This window comes from Cygnus atratus, chromosome 2 (assembly GCF_013377495.2).
Source record: "Cygnus atratus isolate AKBS03 ecotype Queensland, Australia chromosome 2, CAtr_DNAZoo_HiC_assembly, whole genome shotgun sequence".
In the NCBI taxonomy this organism is placed as follows: Eukaryota; Metazoa; Chordata; class Aves; order Anseriformes; family Anatidae; genus Cygnus; species Cygnus atratus.
In genome coordinates, this window is record NC_066363.1 from 6,437,060 (window position 1) to 6,446,902 (window position 9,843).

The window sequence follows — 9,843 nt, forward strand, 5'->3', positions numbered from 1 at the left end:
ACCTCCCACAGAATGTAGGCTGGAGAACCTTACTGCTGGAACCATGCTTCAGGCTCTTAACTTGAAGCTGATTTGGAGCACATTATCTATGTACACATCCAGACTTGATTTACAGATGTCAAATGATGGGGAATTTAGGTCAGTTGTTCCAGGAGCTGAACATCTTTACGGTTAAGTGTGTGTTCTGATTTTCAGGTTGAATTTTGAGAGATTCATTTTCCACCTACTAGATGTCATTGTGGGGAGGGAAAATCCACTCTACCCCTAATATGAGATGTAAACATGTAGCCCACTGTACTAAAGCTCCTTGGAGTAACTCTCCTCATGACAGAAGACTTACTGCACCTTGAAAGTGAAATGGCCCACCTTGTACTTACTGAGCCAGGATTGCTAATGCACTCTGTACCTTTCTGTGCAACAGCTTCCCCAGGTAGCCTTTAATCTGCAAGATGAAAGAGCCTTCTCATAGTGTATCAGGAAATTTACCTGCACACTGTGATTAAGTCTGGCTTAAATTTCTGTTTGTTAAGTTAAACAGAATAAACATTTCTCTCCCTCCCTCCCCGCTTATGGCTAGCACAGAAGCTATGGGATGTTCCAAATCCCAGAAAACCCTGATCGTTTTCTGTCCCAAAGGCATCTAGTTCTTTCTTCCTTAAGTCAGAAATTGCTAAAGAAGTACATTTTAAGATATACTGCAGACAGGGATTATTTTTTTTTTCTACACTACATAAAATAAGGAGACATGAACAGAATGTCTATTAGGAACCCATCTAATATGAAAGCATAAAATTCTTCTTGTTGTTAAACACTTATAAGATCCTGTAGGATCACAGGCTATTTACTCTGACATCTCTGTAAAAGTTGCTGAAGCTGCCAACATTTTTTAAAAAAATAAAAAAACTGCAGAAAGAGTGTCTTAAGGGACTTCTCCAATGATAGTTCTTTATTTATGACTCCATTTAAAAAATTTAACTCAGCGCATTTGTTTGCTTATGATGGGACTGGCTTTTCCCCATCCCACATGCCTTTGTAGGGGAACAAAGGAGTGCCAAGAGCTAGCCCTATAGCAAGCAGCCCTGTGGGACATGTTAGTGCTCTCTCTCCAGCATTTTTCCCATTACACCCAGGGCGGGGAGAAAGTCACAGCTTGGCATACAGGAAGCCAAGAGGAAATGAATTCCTTGGGCTGACCTTGGGGGCTCATGCTTGTGACAAGTGAAACATCATCGAGCGGACCCTTATGGGCAAGGCCAACATTCAGCATCGGCGGGCTCTGGGATAAATTGCTACAAGGCAAACAACCCCAGTCACAGCCTGCAAACCCAACAGGGAGCAAACCCAGGTGCTTCCAGCATCCCCATCACCCCAGAAGTGACACCTCCTTTTCAGTCCCACACTGCCATGGATGCAGACCGCCACCACAGCCACAAACAGAGGACTGCCTCTTCTCCTTGTCCCCGAGAGGAAAAACCTCAGGCCATTCGAGCGGTCATAGAGCTAAAATTTAGTCTGAAAGCCAAAAACAAGCCAATTTGGAACAGTGAACAGAAGAGCTATCCTGATTTGGTCAGCATGCAGCAGATCACTGCGACCTGCACCCACTCAGATTTCCACATCAACTACCAGCACTGAAAGGACCAACTGCGTCCATCATTTGGTGTTGGAATTGTCCCGAGATGCTCAAACAGAGAAGAACCAAAGCTTGTTGTTAGATCTTCCTATACCTCAATACCCCTGCAGTTTGTGGTAGTAAATGGGTGCAAGTTTTCTGAACTAAAGATGGAGTGAGAAGGTTTTGAACGCACTGGATTTGTGCCTGGCTGCAGGACTGGATTGTGTTAGGGATACTTCACAGAGCTTTAAAAGGGATTGTGTAAGGGCAGCCATGCCTCTCCGAAAAATAAATGTCTCTCCAGCCCGAGCTTTGTTTCCCCATTGTCTCCCTTCAGCAGCCCAGTAATCCCACTGTTTCACTGTTTTGCTTTGTCCTATTCAGAAGGACCCCCCTTACACAATGAGAACCCTTTGGCACAGGCGAAACATCGGGGGTGTTGAGCTGTGAAGAGCTGTGTCAGTTGTAAGCCTGTTCAGAAGTAGTGTGGGTTTTTTGTCCCCAGAACTGGATAGAAACAGGGGAAGAAAAAGAAGGAAAAGAAAAAAAAAGGAAAAAAAAAAAAAGGTAGGGGTCAGAGGACTATGCACAGACCTCCTGAAGTCTCTGTGATTGTAGGAATGTTCCATTTCCAGGTGCTGTTTGCGAGTGCAGCTGCAAATATCCTGATGCCAGCTGGAAATCCCAGTGCTCTCCTCCATGGGCAGTGTATGGCCAGGCAGATGCCTCCAGGGCTTCCAAACCCCCAGCTTCAGGGACTGGAGAAGGCTAAGCCCTCCTATGGGCTCTCAGAGCTGGACATGTTATCACCAACAAGAACATCAGCACAGGATGCCCCTTTTCCATCCATCCTCACTGTGTTTTCGCCACTCACAGACTGAATGTGAAGCTTGAACATCTCAGAGCAACACTGATTTCCCATGCTGGAATAAATCTGTGCAGTGGCTTTTGCAGAGCAGCAGGGCCCAAGCCGAGGGGCTGTTTGGTTGTCCCTATTTGTGAATGGCAGAAATTGGTATTCATCTCTCCAGGCAGGTTTCTGAAATGCATACTGTCCTTTAACTGATTCCTTAATATTTAATATCATGGTAGGATGAAGTCTGATTTTATGGTTAAAAATGTCAATTTTCACAGCTGATTGAGCTTGTTTAAATGGCAAGCAGTTTACTTGTATTGAAAACCATATAAACAGATCAACTTATTTACTGACATTAAAAGAAGAGGGTACTTTATACTCCAAAGCCATTCAGTTTTGAAACTGAAAATGAGCTCAGATGACTAAGTTCATTTTGCAGTTTCCCCCCAACGGCAGATTGATTGTAGTTTATAAAACAAGCCCATATATCTGGCAGCAAAAGGAATTGCTTAAGATGCTAAGCCACCCTTTCAAAAGTTCCCTATAATTAATTATTAGCTGCTTGCAAGTCCATTCTGTTTTTCGTTTTGTTTGTATTATTTTGATGGTGACTATAATGTACATATGATGAGAAAAGCAGCATCTTGTAAACATACAAATAAATCTTAAGACTTTAAGCAGGATTAAGCAAGCTAAAAGAGAAAAAAAGAAAAAAGAAAAAAGAAAAAAAAAACATCCTGAAAACCAGATGCGTGGAATCACAAAAATCAGCTTTGTTAATGCTTTCCTAACTCTGAAGCCAATTAAAGCATTCATGGACGTGAAGGAACCAAGATTCGCAATGGCACAGATTTCCTCTGCCTCTTCTTAAAAATAGCTGCAACATTTAGACCGATGTCTGCGCTATTAAAATATATATACACTTTATTTTGATTCAAGAGAAACAGGGAATAGAAAGTGGCTTAGACATGGATATTAAGTCCCCTGCCTCATTAGTGGGTCAAAGGACTAGATCCTATGAGCAGTTCTGCTTGGATGAGGAGCTCAGTTTGAAATCTATCCATTAGAGGGCAATGCACTATCCACAGTGACATCCCGGAGACAGAGAACAGCAGCAGGAGTTTGAGGAGGGGGCAAGAGAAGGGCAGAAGTGACAGCTGAAGAGCAAAAGCAAGAATTAGGTCTGTGCTTTGGGTGGTGCCTGGAAGATGCTCTGGAAGACGCATGATGCGAGGCAATAGCAAACACAGAGAGAGGGAGGGTAACGTGGAGCACTGGAGCCCTGGCAACATCAGGCTGATGGGATCTACAGGTTTGTACTTAAAGGATAACAGCCCAAGAGGGTAATTCTTTACAGGCCAGTCATCATCACCGGCTGGGTGTCCCTACATGCAGTGTCCTTGGGCGGTGACCAGTGGGAACCATTGGTTCGACTGATCTATGCGATGGGTTGGTAATATCAAAAATGCCTTAAAAATTTGAGCTTGCAAAGGGAATCACAGTTTTTCTCTGAATGCTGTGAACACAATGAAACAATTTCCTTTCTACCAAATCATGCACAGGGGCGTGGTGTTTTTAAGGAGCCCTTCCCATATTTGCCCCCAAGGCAACCACTGACCTTACCATCCAAGGCAACCCCTATGGCATCCCGCAAGGACATCAGTTCCCCACCTCCTGCCCTCTGTACTGACAGATCTACTCCTTTGGAGGCTTTTCTGGGGGTACACCCGAGGTCAGGGAATCACTGCCTTCCTCCCTGTTACACCTGGAGACCCCCTGGTGCCACCCATGCCATGAGATACCGTCTCAAACCCCAGCCTGGCGACATCAGCACTGTCCCCGTGAGCATCCTCTCCAGCAGCTGGCAGGGCTGCTCCCAGCGGGATGTGGCCTCCCTGTTTTTCAGAAGAAGAAATTTTGTCCAGGCGGGTGCTAGGGGGGCAGTGCCAGCTGGCCTGAAGATCAGAGAATGGATGGAGGGAAGCCTGCTTTTGCTGGTTCAGGGATGTGCTGGCTGGGAGCAAAGGAGCTGCGCTGTAATTCTTGCTTACCGACCACCTCTTTGTTGCAAAGAGCCTTGAATGATGGTGAAGAAATTGTGCAGTGAAGAGCGAATGAAGAAGGCACTTGGATATCACCATGACTGCTGCTTTTGAGAGAAGAGTAATTTGTCTAATATACAATCTGTCATCCTCCATTCATGCTGAAAAAGTGAGGAGCTGCTGGAAACTAACCACACATATGGTGACATGGCTTCATCATTAGCTTGGGTAGGAGACAAATCTCCCTACATTGCTCTGGCATGCTGCATTGGAAACGCATCTCTCAGGCTTGTGTTAAAGGCTGGCCAAGACGGACCCTTCTTCCCACCTGCTCTGCCTCACAGGCTGTGTTGTCACCACACAGCATCCACCAGCAAGTAAATGTTTCTCCTAACTCAGAGCAACTTATCGGTGGTAAAGTTAACTGGCTATGCTCCCCAAGCCATATATTCAACGATGCAAAACCCAATATATATAGATATATACCAACAATTTTAGCTGACTCTTCCCTAAATCAAAATAGACACCAGAAGAGGTATATTCTGCAATGTTTCAGAGTGTTCAAAAATTGCCTTCTGGGTGGGTATGGGTGTTTCCTCTTCCTCTTTTACTAGAAAGTTTTTTTCTAAAAGCTGCCTCCAACTGGGGCTCATTCTTCTTACTGGGATTTCCACAGGCTACATTTTGCAGGGCCAAGGAGTTCAAGATCTATTGATTGCAATAATAATAATAATTAAATAGCTGCTAATTCAATTACCATGTTTAATAATGATAACAATAGCCTGCAAATTATCATTTCAGGTCCCTCCCTACATTGATGAAAATATTATGGCAACCCTTCTCAGGACACTTAAGGGGTCCTGCAGAAATATTAAGAGGAAGAGAGGTCTGGGTCTTCCTGATGGCATCAAAATGTTCGGTCCCACTGGACAGAGATTTAGATGCACCATTTTTGGGCTGGCTGATATCAGCCCAGTTATTCCAGATTTACACCAGTGCAGCTGGGAGCAGAGTCAGGCTGGGAAATTTTAGCAGAGCATATAAAACAGTGGCGCATCCACCTGACATACCCTGAGCCTTCACATCAATATTTATTCCCAGCCCTTCTCCCTTCCCCTGGGCATTTAGATGTACGGCCAACCCCTGCTGAAAAATTTTATTTGTATTGCACGTAGCCGAAACAAGTGTATGCTAAGTGAGGAATGGTGGTGTGTTTGAATGCATGCCATCTCCAAGGGCCTTCTGCCCATCATGGTGGGGCTGGCTCCTCTTGCCACTTCTGGCTGCAGTCCCAAGGGAGGCTGTGATGCAGCAGGAACAAAAATGCTTACCCGATGATCCCATCACATCCCTCTGCCAGAGCCAGCAACTAATTTTTAACAGGCCCATGGGATGAAGACCTCAGAGGAGACCCTTTTGGAGGGCTAGTTGGCTGCTAGCTCTGTGGCCATTAGTTTTTTGCCTCCAACATGGGCCACAGGAAAGGTGTGAGCGCACAAGCTAAATGATTTCCAGGACTAAATGAATGATGCTTTTTGCAATAAAAGACCACTGAAGAGACATAATGTGGTAAAAGAGCATCATTTTTCCATCCCCTCAGCCTTCCCCTAGTCTCTCCTCTTTCCCAAGGCCCAGGGCAGCAGGCAGGCTTTGCTGCTTGCCTGTGACAACCAGGTCTCAAGTCATTACCACACGCTGCCAGGTCCAAGGAGCCGGCTCGCATAAGTAAATTGTGGATGAATTTTTATTTCCCTGATGCAGAGGCAGGTTTCTCTTTATGCTAATCCCTCGTGCTTCAGGATGTCACAGAGCACGGGAAGCACAATATCATGCTTTATGAGTACGATCTGTCTGCAGATGCAGTACCACTTCCCTCTCCATCTTACCTGCCACAGCCAGCTAGGGATCATAAATACACCCCTAATGCCACAATTAGCATACGCTCTTGAAAGAAAATTGTGCTTGTAGCAAGAGTCCCCAAGGGCCAATACCAACAGAGAGACATTACAGAGCAGAAACCGGAGATCAGGGCTGAGCTTTTATGTCTGTGCTCCCGCGCTTGGCAGGTCTCTGAGAGATTGCTCCTGCCTTTATCAGGAACAGGCAATGCAAGAGGACTGCACGTGCTAGCCCTGCTTTGACTTATGTTCACACCATCTTTTTGATGGGGCAGTAACCAATGCCAGGCTTTCATCTCCCCACTTCACTAAATTATTCTGGCTGAATAGCTGGAAAAAGAAAAAAAAATAAAAAATAAAAAGAAGAAGAAAAAAACCAATGACCTAATATTAAGCTTCATTTTTCTTTTTGCTCTTCTCCATCAGTTTTCTAAGCTGCTCCTGGCAAAGGGGACTAGCTCTCTTGCCAGCTCTGATGGGATAGATTGACAGAGTTCCTGCACAAAGCAGAAGGACAGATGAAGGAGACTATTTAGAAAGCAAAGGTAATGAACAAGGCCTGCCTCTTTGATTTGCATGTTTGTCTTATCAAAGCTGGTCCCCAACTTTCAGGGACTTGCACGCCTTTTTTCCTAGGAGTAGAGTTAAGCACCTGCTTAGGGGGTTGCAGCAGGGTACAGTGCTCTGCAGACTCTCCAGAGCAGGCTCAAAAGAGCATGGGTTTGTCTACTGCCTTCTCTAATAAGTCTTTGATCTTACCGAGTCTTCTAATGGGATCCAATTGCAGCCGTAATCATAAATAAGTGAAAAACATAAAATAGGTAACAAAAGCAGCACAAATGTGTTGCCACTTGAAGATTTTGAATTCCTCCCTTGCCCAGCGTGGTCCACAGAAGTAAATGGAAGCAGCGGACCTGCTGAGGAGGAATACTGACATTTTGTGGCAGCTGATCTGCAATGCGATGGGAAGGCTGGGGGGCAGTGGGGACAAATTTTCACTTTATATTCTGCTCAAATGAGACAAAGATTACAGTTAGGAGTCAAGCGCTATCAAATTATTTATCGAATTCTGTTGGGGTGGAGAGGGTATTTGCTCTTTTTTTTCCAGAAAAAAATATCGATTTTAAGGATGGCTTTGATATCAATTAGGCTCAACATGAGAGACAGGCAGTCACTTTGTATAGGGAATTTAATTAGAAGCTCTGTACTTAGTCAGAAGAGTGTTCTAAGGATAAAATTGTTTTCCCCCTTTGGGTCAATTTTCTGTTATGTTTGTATAATGCAATTAAAGAAGAACCCATGCCAAGCAATACTTACGTCTGGTATAAAGCCGTCCATACATAATGACTGGCTCCTTGGACTTCCAGTAGATAAACAAGTGTTAGCCGCATCTGGATTTTGTTGTCTTTGCCACAAAAACTCGTCTTTATGGGTGCACACCTCTGATAAGGCTCTGTAAAGGCCAAGCAAGGGTAGAAGCAAAGAAACGAAGGGTGGTATTTCAAAAATCTGTTTCCTCTTGGAAAATTGGAAGTAGCAACTGACTTGACCTAGAGCTGTTCAAGTTCATAGGTGGTTACTAATGAGAAGTCTGTGTCAGTGCTTGTAAGATTAGTCCTTAGTATAACAGCATGTAAACTAGCAGCTTTTTGTGAACGAGCTCCAAGGGACACAGAGCTAATGTCCACCAGCCATCCTGGAGCTGAATCGTTAACACTGGTTGATGAAAGCCTCGCATGGAGCTGGATGCCAGCCCAAGGCTCCCCATCACTTCAGTGGGCTTTGGGGCATCGGTGGTGTGGTTTTCCCCAGGAAGAAGCCTGGGAAGGATCACAGAGACCTGCTGGCATGAGGCTGAACAGAGAATAAGCCAGAGCCAGCCTCAGAGCATCCTGAGGTCTGCACATGCTGCAGTCCTGTGACTCGCCACAGCCTCCAGTTGGCACTCCAAATACGAACAAGTGGATTTTTCCCTCAATTTATTTATATGCATGGGAGGTTGGGGCTGTGTTTATGATTCCGAACAAAGTTTTGAATACAGCTAGTTTCCTTTCTGTAAATTATATTCCGTTTTCAAATACATGTATCTGTCACAGCCATTTTAACTCCTAATTAGAGAGGCAACAACTGCCTTTAAGCCTGCCCAGGTGGGAAAGCATCTGCAGAGTCTCTGAAGCCCCCCTGATTTTCTGGAAAAAAAAAACATGATCTGCTAATTTTTGCTCATCATAGGATGAAACCCCAAGCTATTTCTGCTGTAGGGCCGGATACCCAGAAAAAAAACTCAGCCTGGCTCTGGATCTACTCCCATGGATGCTGGTGGCAGGCCCTTCATCTGAGCTGAGCTAGAGCAACATCTCAGAATAACTGAAAATCCCAGCCGCAACTTCAGAGGAAAAGTGCAAAGCCAAACATGCACAGGAAAGAAGCCAAAAGAAATTGGCATTGTGGAGGATGATTCCTGCCTTATACATTGCAGTGGTGGGTACTAGGGAAAATAAATACATAAGACAGATATGTAAACAGCTAGGAGAGTTACAGAGACAGACGTATACGTACACAGGGCTGATGCCAAACCTGCTAAGTCAATGAAAAGCCACAGACGGATGTAGCAGATGACTCCAGAGCAGGTATAGATAATGTGGGGGGACAGGAGAAAAGACCCTGCTCAAAATCAACCTATGGCATACATGTAGGTGCTCAGAAGACTGGAGCAGACTACTGAGCCCCTCAGAATGATGCACAAACATCTCTTGTATCCACTCATCCTCTTGCTGTAGCACGTGCAGTCTTTACACATCCTTCCAGTAGGGCAGAGCCCACACGAGGCTCCTGCATCACTCAAACCCTCCCCACATGCAGATCCTCTGTGCCGGAGAGCTTCACTCAGACCAAGTTTATTTCACAAGATAAAGCCGGCATATACTTGCTCTGATGTAATTATGTTTTTGCAGCAAGAGACTGCAAATCATTCAAAAGCACTCAGGTCTCACTTCTTAATGGTGCTCAAGATTTCAGGGGCTGGTACGTACCTAAATACCGTGGGGGTTGTTCATAGCCCATGTCTTCTTCTCCTCCTCCAGCAGTGTTTTTCAGCCTGTGCTGCACCAACCCCTTTCCCCCGCTGTTACGGCAGCAACAAGTTTCTGGACCCTTTGCACCCATCAAAGAACGTATGGAGGCTGTGACCCCACACGAGGCCCCGTGTTCCAAGTGATTTCTCACTTGAATGCCATATGGATATGCCAGCACATACAGTCTTTTTTTTTTTTCGTTCAATTTCCATCTGCTAAGAGGGAGCTAGAGTGTAGGGCTTTGCAAGTAGTAGATGAAAATGTTAAAAACCTGGGGAAAAAAAATGTTATTCAGGGAACATAAAAATTATTCTGTTCATTGGCTCTGGGTTTTATGTTGTATGAAAGGAAAATAGCT